Source organism: Delphinapterus leucas, chromosome 6 (genome assembly GCF_059928025.1).
Source record: "Delphinapterus leucas isolate spDelLeu-1000000601 "Yukka" chromosome 6, BTC_Dleu_Yukka2, whole genome shotgun sequence".
NCBI classification, from domain to species: Eukaryota; Metazoa; Chordata; class Mammalia; order Artiodactyla; family Monodontidae; genus Delphinapterus; species Delphinapterus leucas.
The window spans coordinates 6,959,326-6,983,089 of record NC_143134.1 but is presented as its reverse complement, the minus strand read 5'-3'; positions in this window follow the sequence as shown (position 1 = coordinate 6,983,089).

Genomic DNA, 23,764 nt, shown 5'->3' with positions numbered 1-23,764 from the left:
TGAGGTCACTCCTGCCTGACTGGCACACGTCACCTTGGCGACGTGGGCCCTCAGTTGGGAGTTGGTGCCTGCTGGGAGTCTCCTCCCCTCGGTAATGAGGGCCCTCTGGCGTCAGGCTCTAACTCCTGGGCTCCCAAAATTTTCTGATGTGCGCCCTGTGGTGTGAGTACACTCCTGCCAGGTTTCCAACCCCATGGGAATATGGGCCTTCTGCTCTGAGGTCCCAACGGTGGGTGGCTCAGTTTCATGATGAGGGCCCTCTGGTGTGAGTTCACTCCGGCCTGGATCCCATAGCCTCGCTGCTCCTGGCCGCCTGCGGGGAGGTTCCAACTGCGGGATTCCTCACCTTTTCTCTTCTATGGGCCCTCTGTTTGGAGACTCCTCCTGCCTGACTCACTCCCAGCCCCTTGGTGATGTGTGTCCTCTGGTTTGAGGCCACGTGTGCTGGGTCCCTCACCTTTCGATGATGTGGCCCCGCTGGTGTGAGGACACTCCTGCCTGGTTTCTATCCCCTTGGTGATGTGGGCCCTCTGGTGAGAGTCTGATTCTGGCTGGGTTCCTCACCCTTCTGTGAGGTGGGCCCTCTGCTGTGAGGTCACTACTGACTGGCTGGCACACCCCGCCTTGGCGACATCGGCCCTCTTGTGGCAGTTGGAGCCTGCTGGGAGCCACCTCCCCTCGGTGATGAGGGTTCTCTAGCGTCAGGCCGTAACTGCTGGGTACCCACTTTTTCTGATACGTGCTAAGTGGTGCGAGGACACTCTTGCCATGTTCCCAACCCCATGGGGATGTGGGCCTTCTGCTGTGAGGTCCCAATGGCTGGGTTGCTCACAGTTTCATGATATGGGCCCTCTGCTGTGAGTTCACTGCAGCCTGGATCGCATAGACTCGGTGCTCTGGGCCGCCTGCTGGGAGGTTCCCACTGCAGGATTCCTCAGCTTTTTTATTCTATGGGCCCTGTGTTGTGAGGCTACTCCTGCATGCCTCACTCCGAGCCCCTTGGAGATGTGGGTCTTCTGGTTTAGGCCACATGTGCTGGGTTCCTCACCTTTCTATGATGTGGTCACCCTGGTGTGAAGACAGTCCTGCCTGGTTCTGATCCTCTTGGTGATGTGGGCCCTCTGGTGAGAGTCTAATCCTCTTTGGGTTCCTCACACTTTTTTGAGGTTGGCCCTCTGCTCTGAGGTCACTCCTGCCTGGCTGGCACACCCCGCATTGGCGACGTTGGCCCTCTTGTAGCAGTTGGAGCCTGCTGGTAGCCTCCTCTCCTCGGTGATGAGGGCCCTCTGGCATCAGGCCCTAACTGCTGGGCTCCCCACATTTTCTGATGTGTGCCCACTGGTGCGATGACACTCCTGCTTGGTTCGCTTCCCCATGGGGATGTGGGCCTTGTGCTCTGAGGTCACAATGGCTAGGTTGCTCACAGTTTCATGATGAGGGCCCTCTGTTGTGAGTTCATCATTGCCTGGATCCCATAGCCTCGGTGCTCTGGGCCGCCTGCTGGGATGTTCCAACTGCTGGATTCCTCACCTTTTTTATACAATGGGCCACGTGTTTTGAGGTTCATCCTGCCTGCCTCGCTCCGAGACCCATGGAGATGTGGGTCCTCTGGTTTGAGGCCACATGTGCTGGGTACCTCAACTTGCGATGATGTGGCCCCACGGGTGTGAAGACACTCCTGCCTGGTTCCCAGCCCCTTGCTGATGTGGGCCCTCTGGTGAGAGTCTGATAATGGCTGGGTCCCTTACCCTTCTGTGAGGTGGGCCCTCTGATGTGAGGTCACTCCTGCCTGGCTGGCTCACGTCACCTTGGCGATGTGGGCCCTCTGTTGGCCACTGAAGCATGCTGGGAGCCCCCTACCCTCTTTAAGGAGGGCCTTGGAAAAAACGCATATGCACTTTTTGAACAAGTGCATCATTGTTGAGGTTCTGCCTCTTCTCCTATGCTTTCAGTGCATTTCCCGTCTACCTCCTGAAATCGTTTTCCTGGAATTCTGCCCCGCTTTCAATTCCTCTTCGCAGCCTTCCTTCAATATATTTTTGGACGATAGCTGTCATTTATAACTCTGCAGGTTTGTGAATTACAGTGCCCCTGAGCTCCTTTGTTCAACTCGCTATCTTGTGAGCTGCCTGCACACCCGCAGTATTGCTTCAGGCCCTAATCTGGTTCCGGCACGGCATTCTGAGCCTTTGGTTAATTCCACTTCCTGGTGAGAAATGAGCATTAAATTGCCCGTGCAGACACCTACAGCTAGTCTCTCATTGGTTCTCCCTATTCCTGTTCATCTTGCGCAGAAATTGCAAACTGTGACAAACAGGAGGTTAAAGGCACTGACTCTCCAAGTGGGGAGAGTGTTAGTTAAGCATCTGGAATGGTGAACCCGAGTATAAATGGACGAAAACTGAGATGCATTTGAAAACGTTTCCCAATCACATGGTGGACCATACTCTGGGTTTCCCATACATGATGTAGCGGAAGGAAGAATCCCTTAAACCTGGAGAGTTGGGACCCTTGGAATGGGTACCATGCAGTATGACTTCAAAGGGTCTGCAATTGCTCACCGAACCTCAACAATACTATCAGGGCGAAGTGTCCGGCCTTATGTCTCCCCAGCACTGGGTGTACATGTGGTAAATCCAGGTTGCATCAGAAGCCCTGAGTGAATTATTTAAGAATTGCTCTCTATTTCACTGTCATTGTGTTTTGTTTTTGAAATTTATTTTGATAATGTGATTTATCGGATTTTCACTGTTGCCTTTAGGCCACTGAACACACGCTGGATTCTCTTATGGACACATATAAATCCATGGGTTTTAAGATTCTTGCTAGGCAGGTATATTCCTAGGCGTTGAATATGGGGTGTTGAGCCCATTTCGTTGAGCAAGCAGTAGGTCTTGTCTATTACATATTTGGCTTATGGAACGGTATCAGTGCGAATTTCAATCTCTGTTTTTATGCAGCACCCGAACTCACCTTTCCCAAAAAGCAAGCATAAGTTGGTTTTCTAAATTTGAGACACTGTTCTGTTTTGTAATTCATTTCATGTGTAGCCAAGTTTACATTCCGTGTATTAGTGATATCTTATGATGTTTCTTTTTCTGTGTGACCTATTGCACGTAGAATCATCGTACCTGAATCCACTCATTATGCAGCGACAGGCCTGATGACATAGATTTCATTGCTGAGTGATATTCCATTGTACGTAAGAACCACAACTTCTTTATCCATTTTTCGCCCTCTGGGATGTTTAACTTGTACCGTACAAGAGGTTCTTGTAAACAGAGCCGTTCCAAACTTTGGGGTGCCTGTGTGGTTTTGATTTTAATTTCCCTAAGCTATAGGACCATAAGTGGAAGTGCCATAGGCTGTGTTGCTTTGTTTCTTATGTGTTTCAGGAAATACCATACACTTCTCCAGAGTGGCTGTTGGCAATTCACATGCCGACCATCAGGATAACAATGCTCCCTCTTCTCCATGGCCTGTCCTGCCTTTCTGGATTTTACACTTTTTTCAGATGGCCCTTTTGACCGGGGGGCAGAGAGACTTCATTTTAGTGCAGATTTCTTTACACGCTTGCTTGGTTGGCCAAAAAGGGCGTATGCGTTTTTTCCTGATTATATTCAGGAAAAAACGCATACGCCCTTTTTGGCCAAGTGCATCATTGTCGCTGTTCTCCGTCTTTTCCTAGGCTTTAAGTGCAACTCCAGTCTACCCCCTGAAATCGTTTTCCTGAATTTCTGCCCAAATTCTAAGTCCTCTTCGCAGACATACTTCAATATATTTTTGGACGATAGCTGTCATTTATAACTCTGCAGGTTTGTGAGTTACAGTGCCCCTGAGCTCCTTTCTTCATCTCGCTAACTTGTGAGCTGGCCGCAAACCCGCAGGATTGCTTCAGGCCCTTATCTGGTTCCAGCAGGGCATGCTGAGCCTTTGGTTAATTCCTCTTCCTGGTGGGAAATGAGCGTTAAATTGGCCCGTACAGACACCTACAGCTAGTCTCTCATTGGTTCTCCCTATTCCTGTTCATCTTGCGCAGAAATTGCAAACTGTGCCCAACAGGAGGTTAAAGGCACTGACTCTCCAAGTGGGGAGAGTGTGAGTAAAGGGTCTGGAATGGTGAACCCGTGTAAAAGGGGAGGAAAACTGAGATGCATTTGAAAACGTTTGCCGGTCACACGGTCCACCATACTGTGGGTTTCCCATGCATGTTTTGAGCTGAAGGAAGAATCCCTTATAACTGGAGATTTGGGACCCATGGAATGGGTACCATGCAGTATGTCTTCAAAGGGTCTGCATTTGCTCATCGAACCTCACCAGTGCTATCAGCCCGAAGTGCCCAACCTTATGTCACACTCAGCTCTGGGTGTAGATGTGGTAAATCCAGGTTGCATCACAAGCCTGAATGAATTATTTAAGAATTGCTCTCTATTTCACGGTCCTTGTGTTTGGTTTTTGTAATTCATTTTGATAATGGGATTTATCGGATTTTCTCTGCTGCATTCATGTTGATGTACACACGCTTCATTCCCTAACGGAGACATATAAATCCATGGGTTTGAAGATTCTTACCAGTCAGGTGTATTCCTAGGCGTTGAATATGGGGTATTTAGTCCATTTCATTGCGCAAAGGGTAGGCCTTGACTATTACATATTTGGCTTATGTGAAGGTATCTGTGCTAATTTCTATCTCTGGTTTTATGCAGCACCCCAACTCACCTTTCCCCTTAAGCAAGCATACGTTGGTTTTCTAAATTTGAGACCCTGTTCTGTTTTGTAATTCAGTTCATGTGTAGCCAAGTTTACATTCCGTGTAGTAGTGATATCTTATGATGTTTCATTTTCTGTGTGACTTATTTCACTTAGAATCATCGTACCTGAATCCACTCATTATGCCGCGACGGGCCTGATGACATAGATTTCATTGCTGAGTGATATTCCATTGTACGTACGTACCACAACTTCTTTATCCATTTTTCACATTCTGGGATATTTAACTTGTACCGTAGACGAGGTTCTTGTAAACAGAGCCGTCCGACACTTTGGGGTGGCTGTGTGTTTTTGATTTTAACTTTCCTAAGCTATAGGACCATAAGGGGAAGTGCCATAGGCTCCGTTGCTTTGTTTTTTAGATATTCCGGGAAACACCATACATTTTTCCAGACTGGCTGTTGGCAATTTACATCCCGCCCATCAGCATAACAAGGCTCGCTGTTCTCCATGGCCTGTGCTGCCTTTCTGGATTTTACACTTTTTTCAGATGGCCCTTTTGACCGGGGGGCAGTGAGACTTCATTGTAGTGCAGATTTCTTTAACATGCTGGCTTGGTTGGCTAAAAAGCGCATATGCTTTATTTCCTGAATAAATTCAGGAAAAAACGCATACACCCTTTTTGGCCAAGAGCATCATTGTCGACGTTCTGCCTCTTTTCCTATGCTTTAAATGCAATTCCCGTCTACCCCCTGAAATCGTTCTCCTGCAATTCTGCCCCACTTACAAGTCGTCTTCGCAGCCTTCCTTCAATATATTTTTGGACGATAGCTGTCATTTATAACTCTGCAGGTTTGTGAGTTACAGTGCCCCTGAGCTCATTTCTTCAACTCGCTATCTTGTGAGCTGGCCGCAAACCCACAGGATTGCCTCAGGCCCTAATCTGGTTCCGGCACGGCATGCTGAGCCTTTGGTTAATTCCTCTTCCTGGTGGGAAATGAGCGTTAAATTTGCCCGTGCAGACACCTAGAGCTAGTCTCTCATTCGTTCTCCCTATTCCTTTTCATCTTGCGCAGAAATTGCAAACTGTGCCCAACAGGAGGTTAAAGGCACTGACTCTCCAAGTGGGGAGAGTGTTCGTAAAGGGTCTGGAATGGTGAACCCGAGTAAAAGGGGACGAAAACTGAGATGCATTTGAAAACGTTTGCCAGTCACACGTTGCACCATACTGTGGGTTTCCCATGCATGTTTTAGCTGAAGGAAGAATCCCTTAAACTTGGAGAGTTGGGACCCATGGAATGGGTACCATGCTGTATGACTTCAAAGGGTCTGCATTTGCTCATCGAACCTCACCAATGCTATCAGCCCGAAATGCACAACCTTATGTCTCACTCAGCTCTGGGTGTAGATATGGTAAATCCAGGTTGCATCACAAGCCCTGAATGAATTATTTAAGAATTGCTCTCTATTTCACTGTCCTTGGGTTTTGTTTGTGTAATTCATTTTGATAATGGGATTTATCGGATTTTCTCTGCTGCATTCATGCCGCTGTACACACGCTTCATTCTCTTACGGAGACATATAAATCCATGGGTTTGAAGATTCTTACTAGTCAGGTGTATTCCTAGGCGTTGAATATGGGGTGTTTAGTCCATTTCGTTGAGCAAGGGGTAGGACTTGACTATTACATATTTGGCTTATGGAAAGGTATCTGTGCTAATTTCAATCTCTGGTTTTATGCAGCACCCCAACTCACCTTTCCCCTTAAGCAAGCATAAGTTGGTTTTCTAAATTTGAGACCCTGTTCTGTTTTGCAATTCAGTTCATGTGTAGCCAAGTTTACATTCCGTGTAGTAGTGATATCTTATGATGTTTCATTTTCTGTGTGACTTATTTCACTTAGAATCATCGTACCTGAATCCACTCATTATGCCGCGACGGGCCTGATGACATAGATTTCATTGCTGAGTGATATTCCATTGTACGTACGTACCACAACTTCTTTATCCATTTTTCACATTCTGGGATATTTAACTTGTACCGTAGACGAGGTTCTTGTAAACAGAGCCGTCCGACACTTTGGGTTGGCTGTGTGTTTTTGATTTTAATTTCCCTAAGCTATAGGACCATAAGTGGAAGTGCCGTAGGCTCCGTAGCTTTGTTTTTTCGGTGTTCCGGGAAACACCATACACTTCTCCAGGGTGGCTGTTGGCAATTTACATCCCGCCCATCAGCATAACAAGGCTCCCTGTTCTCCATGGCCTGTGCTGCCTTTCTGGATTTTACACTTTTTTCAGATGGCCCTTTTGACCGGGGGGCAGTGAGACTTCATTTTAGTGCAGATTTCTTTAACATGCTTGCTTGGTTGGCCAAAAAGGGCGTATGCGTTTTCTCCTGAATATATATATTCAGGAGAAAACGCATACGCCCTTTTTGGCCAAGAGCATCATTGTCGACGTTCTGCCTCTTTTCCTATGCTTTAAATGCAATTCCCGTCTACCCCCTGAAATCGTTTTCCTGCGATTCTGCCCCACTTACAAGTCGTCTTCGCAGCCTTCCTTCAATATATTTTTGGACGATAGCTGTCATTTATAACTCTGCAGGTTTGTGAGTTACAGTGCCCCTGAGCTCATTTCTTCAACTCGCTATCTTGTGAGCTGGCCGCAAACCCACAGGATTGCCTCAGGCCCTAATCTGCTTCCGGCACAGCATGCTGAGCCTTTGGTTCATTCCTCTTCCTGGTGGGAAATGAGCGTTAAATTTGCCCGTGCAGACACCTAGAGCTAGTCTCTCATTGGTTCTCCCTATTCCTTTTCATCTTGCGCAGAAATTGCAAACTGTGCCCAACAGGAGGTTAAAGGCACTGACTCTCCAAGTGGGGAGAGTGTTCGTAAAGGGTCTGGAATGGTGAACCCGAGTAAAAGGGGACGAAAACTGAGATGCATTTGAAAACGTTTGCCAGTCACACGTTGCACCATACTGTGGGTTTCCCATGCATGTTTTAGCTGAAGGAAGTATCCCTTAAACTTGGAGAGTTGGGACCCATGGAATGGGTACCATGCTGTATGACTTCAATGGGTCTGCATTTGCTCATCGAACCTCACCAATGCTATCAGCCCGAAGTGCCCAAACTTATGTCTCACTCAGCTCTGGGTGTACATGTGGTAAATCCAGGTTGCATCACAAGCCCTGAATGAATTATTTAAGAATTGCTCTCTATTTCACTGTCCTTGGGTTTTGTTTGTGTAATTCATTTTGATAATGGGATTTATCGGATTTTTTCTGCTACATTCATGCCGCTGTACACACGCTTCATTCTCTTACCGAGACATATAAATCCATGGGTTTGAAGATTCTTACTAGTCAGGTGTATTCCTAGGCGTTGAATATGGGTGTTTAGCCCATTTCGTTGAGCAAGGGGTAGGACTTGACTATTACATATTTGGCTTATGGAAAGGTATCTGTGCTAATTTCTATCTCTGGTTTTATGCAGCACCCCAACTCACCTTTCCCCTTAAGCAAGCATAAGTTGGTTTTCTAAATTTGAGACCCTGTTCTGTTTTGTAATTCAGTTCATGTGTAACCAAGTTTACATTCCGTGTAGTAGTGATATCTTATGATGTTTCATTTTCTGTGTGACTTATTTCACTTAGAATCATCGTACCTGAATCCACTCATTATGCCGCGACGGGCCTGATGACATAGATTTCATTGCTGAGTGATATTCCATTGTACGTACGTACCACAACTTCTTTATCCATTTTTCACATTCTGGGATATTTAACTTTACCGTAGACGAGGTTCTTGTAAACAGAGCCGTCCGACACTTTGGGGTGGCTGTGTGTTTTTGATTTTAATTTCCCTAAGCTATAGGACCATAAGTGGAAGTGCCGTAGGCTCCGTAGCTTTGTTTTTTCGGTGTTCCGGGAAACACCATACACTTCTCCAGGGTGGCTGTTGGCAATTTACATCCCGCCCATCAGCATAACAAGGCTCCCTGTTCTCCATGGCCTGTGCTGCCTTTCTGGATTTTACACTTTTTTCAGATGGCCCTTTTGACCGGGGGGCAGTGAGACTTCATTGTAGTGCAGATTTCTTTAACATGCTTGCTTGGTTGGCCAAAAAGAGCGTATGCGTTTTTTCCTGAATATATTCAGGAAAAAACGCATACGCCCTTTTTGGCCAAGAGCATCATTGTCGACGTTCTGCCTCTTTTCCTATGCTTTAAATGCAATTCCCGTCTACCCCCTGAAATCGTTCTCCTGCAATTCTGCCCCACTTACAAGTCGTCTTCGCAGCCTTCCTTCAATATATTTTTGGACGATAGCTGTCATTTATAACTCTGCAGGTTTGTGAGTTACAGTGCCCCTGAGCTCATTTCTTCAACTCGCTATCTTGTGAGCTGGCCGCAAACCCACAGGATTGCCTCAGGCCCTAATCTGGTTCCGGCACGGCATGCTGAGCCTTTGGTTAATTCCTCTTCCTGGTGGGAAATGAGCGTTAAATTTGCCCGTGCAGACACCTAGAGCTAGTCTCTCATTGGTTCTCCCTATTCCTTTTCATCTTGCGCAGAAATTGCAAACTGTGCCCAACAGGAGGTTAAAAGCACTGACTCTCCAAGTGGGGAGAGTGTTCGTAAAGCGTCTGGAATGGTGAACCCGAGTAAAAGGGGACGAAAACTGAGATGCATTTGAAAACGTTTGCCAGTCACACGGTGCACCATACTGTGGGTTTCCCATGCATGTTTTAGCTGAAGGAAGAATCCCTTAAACTTGGAGAGTTGGGACCCATGGAATGGGTACCATGCTGTATGACTTCAAAGGGTCTGCATTTGCTCATCGAACCTCACCAATGCTATCAGCCCGAAGTGCCCAACCTTATGTCTCACTCAGCTCTGGGTGTAGATGTGGTAAATCCAGGTTACATCACAAGCCCTGAATGAATTATTTAAGAATTGCTCTCTATTTCACTGTCCTTGGGTTTTGTTTGTGTAATTCATTTTGATAATGGGATTTATCGGATTTTCTCTGCTGCATTCATGCCGCTTTACACACGCTTCATTCTCTTACGGAGACATATAAATCCATGGGTTTGAAGATTCTTACTAGTCAGGTGTATTCCTAGGCGTTGAATATGTGGTGTTTAGTCCATTTCGTTGAGCAAGGGGTAGGACTTGACTATTACATATTTGGCTTATGGAAAGGTATCTGTGCTAATTTCTATCTCTGGTTTTATGCAGCACCCCAACTCACCTTTCCCCTTAAGCAAGCATAAGTTGGTTTTCTAAATTTGAGACCCTGTTCTGTTTTGTAATTCAGTTCATGTGTAGCCAAGTTTACATTCCGTGTAGTAGTGATATCTTATGATGTTTCATTTTCTGTGTGACTTATTTCACTTAGAATCATCGTACCTGAATCCACTCATTATGCCGCGACGGGCCTGATGACATAGATTTCATTGCTGTGTGATATTCCACTGTACATACGTACCACAACTTCTTTATCCATTTTTCACATTCTGGGATATTTAACTTGTACCGTAGACGAGGTTCTTGTAAACAGAGCCGTCCGACACTTTGGGGTGGCTGTGTGTTTTTGATTTTAATTTCCCTAAGCTATAGGACCATAAGTGGAAATGCCGTAGGCTCCGTAGCTTTGTTTTTTCGGTGTTCCGGGAAACACCATACACTTCTCCAGAGTGGCTGTTGGCAATTTACGTCCCGCCCATCAGCATAACAAGGCTCCCTGTTCTCCATGGCCTGTGCTGCCTTTCTGGATTTTACACTTTTTTCAGATGGCCCTTTTGACCGGGGGGCAGTGAGACTTCATTGTAGTGCAGATTTCTTTAACATGCTTGCTTGGTTGGCCAAAAAGGGCGTATGCGTTTATTCCTGAATATATTCAGGGAAAAAACGCATACGCCCTTTTTGGCCAAGAGCATCATTGTTGACGTTCTGCCTCTTTTCCTATGCTTTAAATGCAATTCCCGTCTACCCCCTGAAATCGTTTTCCTGCAAATCTGTCCCGCTTACAAGTCGTCTTTGCAGACCTCCTTCAATATATTTTTGGACGATAGCTGTCATTTATTACTCTGCAGGTTTGTGAGTTACAGTGCCCCTGAGCTCCTTTCTTCAACTCGCTATCTTGTGAGCTGGATGCAAACCTGCACGATTGTCAGGCCCTAATCTGGTTCAGGCACGGCATGTTGAGCCTTTGGTTAATTCCTCTTCCTGGTGCGAAATGAGCATTAAATTTGCCCGTGCAGACACCTACAGCTAGTCTCTCATTGGTTCTCCCTATTCCTGTTCATCTTGCGCAGAAATTGCAAACTGTGCCAAACAGGAGGTTAAAAGTACAGACTCTCCAAGGGGGAGAGTGTTATTAAAGGGTCTGGAATGGTGTACCCAAGTAAAACGAGACGAAAACTGAGATGCATTTGAAAACGTTTCCCCGTCACATGGTGCACCATAATGTGGGTTTCCCATGCATATTTTAGCTGAAGGAAGAATCCCTTAAACCTGGCAGTTGGGACCCATGGAATGGCTACCATGCAGTATGACTTCAAAGGGTCTGCATTTGCTTATCGAACCTCACCAATGCTATCAGCCCAAAGTGTCCAACCTTATGTCTCACTCAGCTCTGGGTGTATATGTGGTAAATCCAGGTTGCATCACAAGCACTGAATGAATTATTTAAGAATTGGTCTCTATTTCACTGTCCTTGGGTTTTGTTTTTGTAATTCATTTTGATAATGGGATTTATCGGATTTTCTCTGCTGCATTCATGCCGCTGTACACACGCTTCATTCTCTTACGGAGGCATATGAATCCATGGGTTTGAAGATTCTTACTAGTCAGGTGTATTCCTAGGTGTTGAATATGTGGTGTTTAGTCCATTTCGTTGAGCAAGTGGTGGGTCTTGACTATGACATATTTGGCTTATGGAAAGTTATCTGTGTTAATTTCTATCTCTGGTTTTATGCAGCACGCCAACTCACCTTTCCCCTTAAGCAAGCATAAGTTGGTTTTCTAAATTTGAGACCCTGTTCTGTTTTGTAATTCAGTTCATGTGTAGCCAAGTTTACATTCCGTTTATTAGTGATATCTTATGATGTTTCATTTTCTGTGTGACTTATTTCACTTAGAATCATCGTACCTGAATCCACTCATTATGCCGCGACGGGCCTGATGACATAGATTTCATTGCTGAGTGATATTCCATTGTACGTATATACCACAACTTCTTTATCCATTTTTCACATTCTGGGATATTTACCTTGTACTGTAGACGAGGTTCTTGTAAATAGAGCCATCCGACACTTTGGGGTGGCTGTGTGTTTTTCATTTTAATGTCCCTAAACTGTAGGACCATAAGTGGAAATGCCGTAGGCTCCGTTGCTTTGTTTTTTAGGTGTTCCGGAAAACACCATACACTTTTCCAGAGTGGCTGTTGGCAATTTACATCCCGCCCATCAGCATAACAAGGCTCCCTGTTCTCCATTGCCTGTGCTGCCTTTCTGGACTTTACACTTTTTTCATATGGCCCTTTTGCCCGGGGAGCAATGAGACTTCATTGTAGTGCAGATTTCTTTAACATGCTTGCTTGGTTGGCCAAAAAGGGCGTATGCGTTTTTTCCTGAATATATTCAGGAAAAAACGCATACGTCCTTTTTGGCCAAGAGCATCATTGTTGACGTTCTGCCTCTTTTCCTATGCTTTAAATGCAATTCCCGTCTACCCCCTGAAAACGTTTTCCTGCAAATCTGTCCCGCTTACAAGTCGTCTTTGCAGACCTCCTTCAATATATTTTTGGACGATAGCTGTCATTTATTACTCTGCAGGTTTGTGAGTTACAGTGCCCCTGAGCTCCTTTCTTCAAATCGCTATCTTGTGAGCTGGCTGCAATCCCGCACGAATGTCAGGCCCTAATCTGTTTCAGGCACGGCATGTTGAGCCTTTGGTTAATTCCTCTTCCTGGTGCGAAATGAGCATTAAATTTGCCCGTGCAAACACCACACAGCTAGTCTCTCATTGGTTCTCCCTATTCCTTTTCATCTTGCGCAGAAATTGCAAACTGTGCCCAACAGGAGGTTAAAGGCACTGACTCTCCAAGTGGGGAGAGTGTTCGTAAATGGTCTGGAATTGTGAACCCGAGTAAAAGGGGACGAAAACTGAGATGCATTTGAAAACGTTTGCCAGTCACACGGTGCACCATACTATGGGTTTCCCATGCATGTTTTAGCTGAAGGAAGAATCCCTTAAACTTGGAGAGTTGGGACCCATGGAATGGGTACCATGCTGTATGACTTCAAAGGGTCTGCATTTGCTCATCGAACCTCACCAATGCTATCAGCCCGAAGTGCCCAACCTTATGTCTCACTCAGCTCTGGGTGTAGATGTGGTAAATCCAGGTTGCATCACAAGCCCTGAATGAATTATTTAAGAATTGCTCTCTATTTCACTGTCCTTGGGTTTTGTTTGTGTAATTCATTTTGATAATGGGATTTATCGGATTTTCTCTGCTGCATTCATGCCGCTGTACACACGCTTCATTCTCTTACGGAGACATATAAATCCATGGGTTTGAAGATTCTTACTAGTCAGGTGTATTCCTAGGCGTTGAATATGGGGTGTTTAGTCCATTTCGTTGAGCAAGGGGTAGGTCTTGACTATTACATATTTGGCTTATGGAAAGGTATCTGTGCTAATTTCTATCTCTGGTTTTATGCAGCACCCCAACTCACCTTTCCCCTTAAGCAAGCATAAGTTGGTTTTCTAAATTTGAGACCCTGTTCTGTTTTGTAATTCAGTTCATGTGTAGCCAAGTTTACATTCCGTGTATTAGTGATATCTTATGATGTTTCATTTTCTGTGTGACTTATTTCACTTAGAATCATCGTACCTGAATCCACTCATTATGCCGCGACGGGCCTGATGACATAGATTTCATTGCTGTGTGATATTCCACTGTACGTACGTACCACAACTTCTTTATCCATTTTTCACATTCTGGGATATTTAACTTGTACCGTAGACGAGGTTCTTGTGAACAGAGCCGCCCGAGACTTTTGGGTGGCTGTGTGTTTTTGATTTTAATTTTCCTAAGCTATAGGACCATAAGGGGAAGTGCCGTAGGCTCCGTTGCTTTGTTTTTTAGATGTTCCGGGAAACACCATACACTTCTCCAGAGTGGCTGTTGGCAATTTACATCCCGCCCATCAGCATAACAAGGCTCGCTGTTCTCCATGGCCTGTGCTGCCTTTCTGGATTTTACACTTTTTTCAGATGGCCCTTTTGACCGGGGGGCAGTGAGACTTCATTGTAGTGCAGATTTCTTTAACATGCTTGCTTGGTTGGCCAAAAAGGGCGTATGCGTTTTTTCCTGAATATATTCAGGAAAAAACGCATACGCCCTTTTTGGCCAAGAGCATCATTGTCGACGTTCTGCCTCTTTTCCTATGCTTTAAATGCAATTCCCGTCTACCCCCTGAAATCGTTTTCCTGCAAATCTGTCCCGCTTACAAGTCGTCTTTGCAGACCTCCTTCAATATATTTTTGGACGATAGCTGTCATTTATTACTCTGCAGGTTTGTGAGTTACAGTGCCCCTGAGCTCCTTTCTTCAACTCGCTATCTTGTGAGCTGGCTGCAAACCCGCACGATTGTCAGGCCCTAATCTGTTTCAGGCACGGCATGTTGAGCCTTTGGTTAATTCCTCTTCCTGGTGCGAAATGAGCATTAAATTTGCCCGTGCAAACACCACACAGCTAGTCTCTCATTGGTTCTCCCTATTCCTTTTCATCTTGCGCAGAAATTGCAAACTGTGCCCAACAGGAGGTTAAAGGCACTGACTCTCCAAGTGGGGAGAGTGTTCGTAAATGGTCTGGAATTGTGAACCCGAGTAAAAGGGGACGAAAACTGAGATGCATTTGAAAACGTTTGCCAGTCACACGGTGCACCATACTATGGGTTTCCCATGCATGTTTTAGCTGAAGGAAGAATCCCTTAAACTTGGAGAGTTGGGACCCATGGAATGGGTACCATGCTGTATGACTTCAAAGGGTCTGCATTTGCTCATCGAACCTCACCAATGCTATCAGCCCGAAGTGCCCAACCTTATGTCTCACTCAGCTCTGGGTGTAGATGTGGTAAATCCAGGTTGCATCACAAGCCCTGAATGAATTATTTAAGAATTGCTCTCTATTTCACTGTCCTTGGGTTTTGTTTGTGTAATTCATTTTGATAATGGGATTTATCGGATTTTCTCTGCTGCATTCATGCCGCTGTACACACGCTTCATTCTCTTACGGAGACATATAAATCCATGGGTTTGAAGATTCTTACTAGTCAGGTGTATTCCTAGGCGTTGAATATGGGGTGTTTAGTCCATTTCGTTGAGCAAGGGGTAGGTCTTGACTATTACATATTTGGCTTATGGAAAGGTATCTGTGCTAATTTCTATCTCTGGTTTTATGCAGCACCCCAACTCACCTTTCCCCTTAAGCAAGCATAAGTTGGTTTTCTAAATTTGAGACCCTGTTCTGTTTTGTAATTCAGTTCATGTGTAGCCAAGTTTACATTCCGTGTATTAGTGATATCTTATGATGTTTCATTTTCTGTGTGACTTATTTCACTTAGAATCATCGTACCTGAATCCACTCATTATGCCGCGACGGGCCTGATGACATAGATTTCATTGCTGTGTGATATTCCACTGTACGTACGTACCACAACTTCTTTATCCATTTTTCACATTCTGGGATATTTAACTTGTACCGTAGACGAGGTTCTTGTGAACAGAGCCGCCCGAGACTTTTGGGTGGCTGTGTGTTTTTGATTTTAATTTTCCTAAGCTATAGGACCATAAGGGGAAGTGCCGTAGGCTCCGTTGCTTTGTTTTTTAGATGTTCCGGGAAACACCATACACTTCTCCAGAGTGGCTGTTGGCAATTTACATCCCGCCCATCAGCATAACAAGGCTCGCTGTTCTCCATGGCCTGTGCTGCCTTTCTGGATTTTACACTTTTTTCAGATGGCCCTTTTGACCGGGGGGCAGTGAGACTTCATTGTAGTGCAGATTTCTTTAACATGCTTGCTTGGTTGGCCAAAAAGGGCGTATGCGTTTTTTCCTGAATATATTCAGGAAAAAACCCATACGCCCTTTTTGGCCAAGAGCATCATTGTCGACGTTCTGCCTCTTTTCCTATGCTTTAAATGCAATTCCCGTCTACCCCCTGAAATCGTTTTCCTGCAATTCTGCCCCACTTTCAAGTCGTCTTCGCAGCCATCCTTCAATATATTTTTGGACGATAGCTGTCATTTATAACTCTGCAGGTTTGTGAGTTACAGTGCCCCTGAGCTCATTTCTTCAACTCGCTATCTTGTGAGCTGGCCGCAAACCCACAGGATTGCCTCAGGCCCTAATCTGGTTCCGGCACGGCATGCTGAGCCTTTGGTTAATTCCTCTTCCTGGTGGGAAATGAGCGTTAAACTTGCCCATGCAGACACCTAGAGCTAGTCTCTCATTTGTTCTCCCTATTCCTTTTCATCTTGCGCAGAAATTGCAAACTGTGCCTGACAGGAGGTTAAAGGCACTGACTCTCCAAGTGGGGAGAGTGTTCATAAAGTGTCTGGAATGGTGAACCCGAGTAAAAGGGGACGAAAACTGAGATGCATTTGAAAACGTTTGCCAGTCACACGGTGCACCATACTGTGGGTTTCCCATGCATGTTTTAGCTGAAGGAAGAATCCCTTAAACTTGGAGAGTTGGGACCCATGGAATGGGTACCATGCTGTATGACTTCAAAGGGTCTGCATTTGCTCATCGAACCTCACCAATGCTATCAGCCCGAAGTGCCCAACCTTATGTCTCACTCAGCTCTGGGTGTAGATGTGGTAAATCCAGGTTGCATCACAAGCCCTGAATGAATTATTTAAGAATTGCTCTCTATTTCACTGTCCTTGGGTTTTGTTTGTGTAATTCATTTTGATAATGGGATTTATCGGATTTTCTCTGCTGCATTCATGCCGCTGTACACACGCTTCATTCTCTTACGGAGACATATAAATCCATGGGTTTGAAGATTCTTACTAGTCAGGTGTATTCCTAGGCGTTGAATATGGGGTGTTTAGTCCATTTCGTTGAGCAAGGGGTAGGTCTTGACTATTACATACTTGGCTTATGGAAAGGTATCTGTGCTAATTTCTATCTCTGGTTTTATGCAGCACCCCAACTCACCTTTCCCCTTAAGAAAGCATAAGTTGGTTTTCTAAATTTGAGACCCTGTTCTGTTTTGCAATTCAGTTCATGTGTAGCCAAGTTTACATTCCGTGTATTAGTGATATCTTATGATGTTTCATTTTCTGTGTGACTTATTTCACTTAGAATCATCGTACCTGAATCCACTCATTATGCCGCGATGGGCCTGATGACATAGATTTCATTGCTGAGTGATATTCCATTGTACGTACGTACCACAACTTCTTTATCCATTTTTCACATTCTGGGATATTTAACTTGTACCGTAGACGAGGTTCTTGTAAACAGAGCCGTCCGACACTTTGGGGTGGCTGTGTGTTTTTGATTTTAATTTCCCTAAGCTATAGGACCATAAGTGGAAGTGCCGTAGGCTCCGTAGCTTTGTTTTTTCGGTGTTCCGGGAAACACCATACACTTCTCCAGAGTGGCTGTTGGCAATTTACGTCCCGCCCATCAGCATAACAAGGCTCCCTGTTCTCCATGGCCTGTGCTGCCTTTCTGGATTTTACACTTTTTTCAGATGGCCCTTTTGACCGGGGGGCAGTGAGACTTCATTGTAGTGCAGATTTCTTTAACATGCTTGCTTGGTTGGCCAAAAAGGGCGTATGCGTTTATTCCTGAATATATTCAGGAAAAAAACGCATACGCCCTTTTTGGCCAAGAGCATCATTGTTGACGTTCTGCCTCTTTTCCTATGCTTTAAATGCAATTCCTGTCTACCCCCTGAAATCGTTTTCCTGCAAATCTGTCCCGCTTACAAGTCGTCTTTGCAGACCTCCTTCAATATATTTTTGGACGATAGCTGTCATTTATTACTCTGCAGGTTTGTGAGTTACAGTGCCCCTGAGCTCCTTTCTTCAACTCGCTATCTTGTGAGCTGGATGCAAACCCGCACGATTGTCAGGCCCTAATCTGGTTCAGGCACGGCATGTTGAGCCTTTGGTTAATTCCTCTTCCTGGTGCAAAATGAGCATTAAATTTGCCCGTGCAGACACCTACAGCTAGTCTCTCATTGGTTCTCCCTATTCCTGTTCATCTTGCGCAGAAATTGCAAACTGTGCCAAACAGGAGGTTAAATGTACAGACTCTCCAAGGGGGAGAGTGTTATTAAAGGGTCTGGAATGGTGTACCCAAGTAAAACGAGACGAAAACTGAGATGCATTTGAAAACGTTTCCCCGTCACATGGTGCACCATAATGTGGGTTTCCCATGCATATTTTAGCTGAAGGAAGAATCCCTTAAACCTGGCAGTTGGGACCCATGGAATGGCTACCATGCAGTATGACTTCAAAGGGTCTGCATTTTCTTATCGAACCTCACCAATGCTATCAGCCCAAAGTGTCCAACCTTATGTCTCACTCAGCTCTGGGTGTATATGTGGTAAATCCAGGTTGCATCACAAGCACTGAATGAATTATTTAAGAATTGCTCTCTATTTCACTGTCCTTGGGTTTTGTTTTTGTAATTAATTTTGACAATGGGATTTATCGGATTTTCTCTGCTGCATTCATGCCGCTGTACACACGCTTCATTCTCTTACGGAGGCATATGAATCCATGGGTTTGAAGATTCTTACTAGTCAGGTGTATTCCTAGGTGTTGAATATGTGGTGTTTAGTCCATTTCGTTGAGCAAGTGGTGGGTCTTGACTATGACATATTTGGCTTATGGAAAGTTATCTGTGCTAATTTCTATCTCTGGTTTTATGCAGCACGCCAACTCACCTTTCCCCTTAAGCAAGCATAAGTTGGTTTTCTAAATTTGAGACCCTGTTCTGTTTTGTAATTCAGTTCATGTGTAGCCAAGTTTACATTCCGTGTATTAGTGATATCTTATGATGTTTCATTTTCTGTGTGACTTATTTCACTTAGAATCATCGTACCTGAATCCACTCATTATGCCGCGACGGGCCTGATGACATAGATTTCATTGCTGAGTGATATTCCATTGTATGTATATACCACAACTTCTTTATCCATTTTTCACATTCTGGGATATTTACCTTGTACTGTAGATGAGGTTCTTGTAAATAGAGCCATCCGACACTTTGGGGTGGCTGTGTGTTTTTCATTTTAATGTCCCTAAACTGTAGGACCATAAGAGGAAATGCCGTAGGCTCCGTTGCTTTGTTTTTTAGGTGTTCCGGAAAACACCATACACTTTTCCAGAGTGGCAGTTGGCAATTTACATCCCGCCCATCAGCATAACAAGGCTCCCTGTTCTCCATTGCCTGTGCTGCCTTTCTGGACTTTACACTTTTTTCATATGGCCCTTTTGCCCGGGGAGCAATGAGACTTCATTGTAGTGCAGATTTCTTTAACATGCTTGCTTGGTTGGCCAAAAAGGACGTATGCGTTTTTTCCTGAATATATTCAGGAAAAAACGCATACGTCCTTTTTGGCCAAGAGCATCATTGTCGACGTTCTGCCTCTTTTCCTATGCTTTAAATGCAATTCCCGTCTACCCCCTGAAATCGTTTTCCTGCAAATCTGTCCCGCTTACAAGTCGTCTTTGCAGACCTCCTTCAATATATTTTTGGACGATAGCTGTCATTTATTACTCTGCAGGTTTGTGAGTTACAGTGCCCCTGAGCTCCTTTCTTCAACTCGCTATCTTGTGAGCTGGCTGCAAACCCGCACGATTGTCAGGCCCTAATCTGTTTCAGGCACGGCATGTTGAGCCTTTGGTTAATTCCTCTTCCTGGTGCGAAATGAGCATTAAATTTGCCCGTGCAGACACCTACAGCTAGTTTCTCATTGGTTCTCCCTATTCCTTTTCATCTTGTGCAGAAATTGCAAACTGTGCCCAACAGGAGGTTAAAGGCACTGACTCTCCAAGTGGGGAGAGTGTTCGTAAAGGGTCTGGAATGGTGAACCCGAGTAAACGGGGACGAAAACTGAGATGCATTTGAAAATGTTTCCCGGTCACACGGTGCACCATACTGTGGGCTTCCCATGCATGCTTTACCTGAAGGAAGAATCGCTTAAACCTGGAGAGTTGGGACCCATGGAATGGGTACCATGTAGTATGACTTCAAATGGTCTGCATTTGCTCATCGAACCTCACCAATGCTATCAGCCCGAAGTGTCCAACCTTAGGTCTCACTCAGCTCTGGGTTTAGATGAGGTAAATCCAGGTTGCATCACAAACCCTGAATGAATTATTTAAGAATTGCTCTCTATTTCACTGTCATTGTGTTTTGTTTTTGTAATTCATTTTGATAATAGGATTTATCGGATTTTCTCTGCTGCCTTCATGCAGCTGTACACATGCTTGATTCTCTTATGGAGACATATAAATCCATGGGTTTGAAGATTCTTACTAGTCAGGTGTATTCCTAGGCGTTGAATATAGGGTGTTTAGCCCATTTCGTTGAGCAAGGGGTAGGTCTTGACTATTACATATTTGACGTATGGAATGGTATCTGTGCTAATTTCTATCTCTGGTTTTATGCAGCACCCCAACTCACCTTTCCCCTTAAGCAAACAAAAGTTGGTTTTCTAAATTTGAGACCCTGTTCTGTTTTGTAATTCAGTTCATGTGTAGCCAAGATTACATTCGGTGTATTAGTGATATATTATGATGTTTCATTTTCTGTGTGACTTATTTCACTTAGAATCATCGTACCTGAATCCACTCATTATGCCACGACGGGCCAGATGACATAGACTTCATTGGTGAGTGATATTCCATTGTACGTACGTACCACAACTTCTTTATCCATTTTTCGCTTTCTGGGATATTTAACTTGTACCGTAGACGAGGTTCTTGTAAACAGAGCCGTCTGAAACTTTGGCGTGGCTGTGTGTTTTTCATTTTAATTTCCCTAAGCTATAGGACCATAAGTGGAAGTGCCGTAGGCTCCGTTGCTTTGTTTTTTAGGTGTTTCAGGAAACACCATACACTTCTCCAGAGTGGCTGTTGGCAATTTACATCCCACCCATGAGCATAACAAGGCTCCCTGTTCTCCATGGCCTGTGCTGCCTTTCTGGATTTTACACTTTTTTCAGATGGCCCTTTTGACCGGGGGGCAGTGAGACTTCATTGTAGTGCAGATTTCTTTAACATGGTTGCTTGGTTGGCCAAAAAGAGCGTATGCGTTTTTTCCTGAATATATTCAGGAAAAAACGCATACGCTCTTTTTGGCCAAGTGCATCATTGTCGACGTTCTGCCTCTTTTCCTATGCTTTAAATGCAATTCCAGTCTACCCCATGAAATCGTTTTCCTGAAATTCTGCCCCGCTTTCAAGTCCTCTTCGCAGCCTTCCTTCAATATATTTTTGGACGATAGCTGTCATTTACAACACTGCAGGTTTTGAATTACAGTGCCCCGGAGCTCCTTTCTTCAAATCTCTTTCTTGTGAGCTTGCCGCAAACCCTCAGGATTGCTTCAGGCCCTAATCTGGTTCCGGCACAGCATGCTGAGCCTTCGGTTAATTCCTCTTCCTGGTGGGAAATGAGCGTTAAATTTGCCCGTGCAGACACCTACAGCTAGTCTCTCATTGGTTCTCCCTATTCCTGTTCATCTTGCGCAGAAATTGCAAACTGTGCCAAACAGGAGGTTAAAGGCACTGACTCTCCAAGTGGGGAGAGTGTTAGTAAAGGGTCTGGAATTGTGAACCCGAGTAAAAGGGGACGAAAACTGAGATGCATTTGAAAACGTTTCCCGGTCACACGGTGCACCATACTGTGGGTTTCCCATGCATGTTTTAGCTGAAGGAAGAATCGCTTAAACCTGGAGAGTTGGGACCCATGGAATGGGTACCATGCAGTATGACTTCAAATGGTCTGCATTTGCTCATCGAACCTCACAAATGCTATCAGCCCGAAGTGTCCAACTTTATGTCTCACTCAGCTCTGGGTGTAGATGAGGTAAATCCAGGTTGCATCACAAGCCGTGAATGAATTATTTAACAATTGCTCTCTATTTCACTGTCATTGTGTTTTGTTTTTGTAATTCATTTTGATAATAGGATTTATCGGATTTTCTCTGCTGCATTCATGCAGCTGTACACACGCTTGATTCTCTTATGGAGACATATAAATCCATGGGTTTGAAGATTCTTACTAGTCAGGTGTATTCCTAGGCGTTGAATATAGGGTGTTTAGCCCATTTCGTTGAGCAAGGGGTAGGTCTTGACTATTACATATTTGACGTATGGAATGGTATCTGTGCTAATTTCTATCTCTGGTTTTATGCAGCACCCCAACTCACCTTTCCCCTTAAGCAAACATAAGTTGGTTTTCTAAATTTGAGACCCTGTTCTGTTTTGTAATTCAGTTCATGTGTAGCCAAGATTACATTCGGTGTGTTAGTGATATCTTATGATGTTTCATTTTCTGTGTGACTTATTTCACTTAGAATCATCGTACCTGAATCCACTCATTACACCACGACGGGCCAGATGACATAGCTTTCCTTGGTGACTGATATTCCATTGTACGTACGTACCACAACTTCTTTATCCATTTTTCGTTTTCTGGGATATTTAACTTGTACCGTAGAAGAGGTTCTTGTAAACAGAGCCATCTGAAACTTTGGCTTGGCTGTGTGTTTTTGATTTAAATTTCCCTAAGCTATAGGACCATAAGTGGAAGTGCCGTAGGCTCTGTTGCTTTGTTTTTTAGGTGTTTCAGGAAACACCATACACTTCTCCAGAGTGGCTGTTGGCAATTTACATCCCGCCCATCAGCATAACAAGGCTCCCTGTTCTCCATGGCCTGTGCTGCCTTTCTGGATTTTACACTTTTTTCAGATGGCCCTTTTGACCGGGGGGCAGTGAGACTTCATTGTAGTGCAGATTTCTTTAACATGCTTGCTTGGTTGGCCAAAAAGGGCGTATGCGTTTTTTCCTGAATATATTCAGGAAAAAACGCATACGCCCTTTTTGGCCAAGTGCATCATTGTCGACGTTCTGCCTCTTTTCCTATGCTTTAAATGCAATTCCAGTCTACCCCCTGAAATCGTTTTCCTGCAATTCTGCCCCGCTTTCAAGTCCTCTTCGCAGGCTTCCTTCAATATATTTTTGGACGATAGCTGTCATTTATAACTCTGCAGGTTTGTGAATTAGAGTGACCCGGAGCTCCTTTCTTCAAATCGCTTTCTTGTGAGCTAGCCGCAAACTTGCAGGGTTGCTTCAGGCCCTAATCTGGTTCCGGCACGGCATGCTGAGCGTTTGGTTAATTCCTCTTCCTGGTTGGAAATGAGCGTTAAATTTGCCCGTGCAGACACCTACAGCTAGTCTCTCATTGGTTCTCCCTATTCCTGTTCATCTTGCGCAGAAATTGCAAACTGTGCCAAACAGCAGGTTAAAGGCACTGACTCTCCAAGTGGGTAGAGTGTTAGTAAAGGGTCTGGAATTGTGAACCCGAGTAAAAGGGGACGAAAACTGAGATGCATTTGAAAACGTTTCCCGGTCACACGGTGCACCATACTGTGGGTTTCCCATGCATGTTTTAGCTGAAGGAAGAATCGCTTAAACCTGGAGAGTTGGGACCCATGGAATGGGTACCATGCAGTATGACTTCAAATGGTCTGCATTTGCTCTTCGAACCTCACCAATGCTATCAGCCCGAAGTGTCCAACTTTATGTCTCACTCAGCTCTGGGTGTAGATTAGGTAAATCCAGGTTGCATCACAAGCCCTGAATGAATTATTTAAGAATTGCTCTCTATTTCACTGCCATTGTGTTTTGTTTTTGTAATTCATTTTGATAATAGTATTTATCGGATTTTCTCTGCTACCTTCATGCAGCTGTACACACGCTTGATTCTCTTATGGAGACATATAAATCCATGG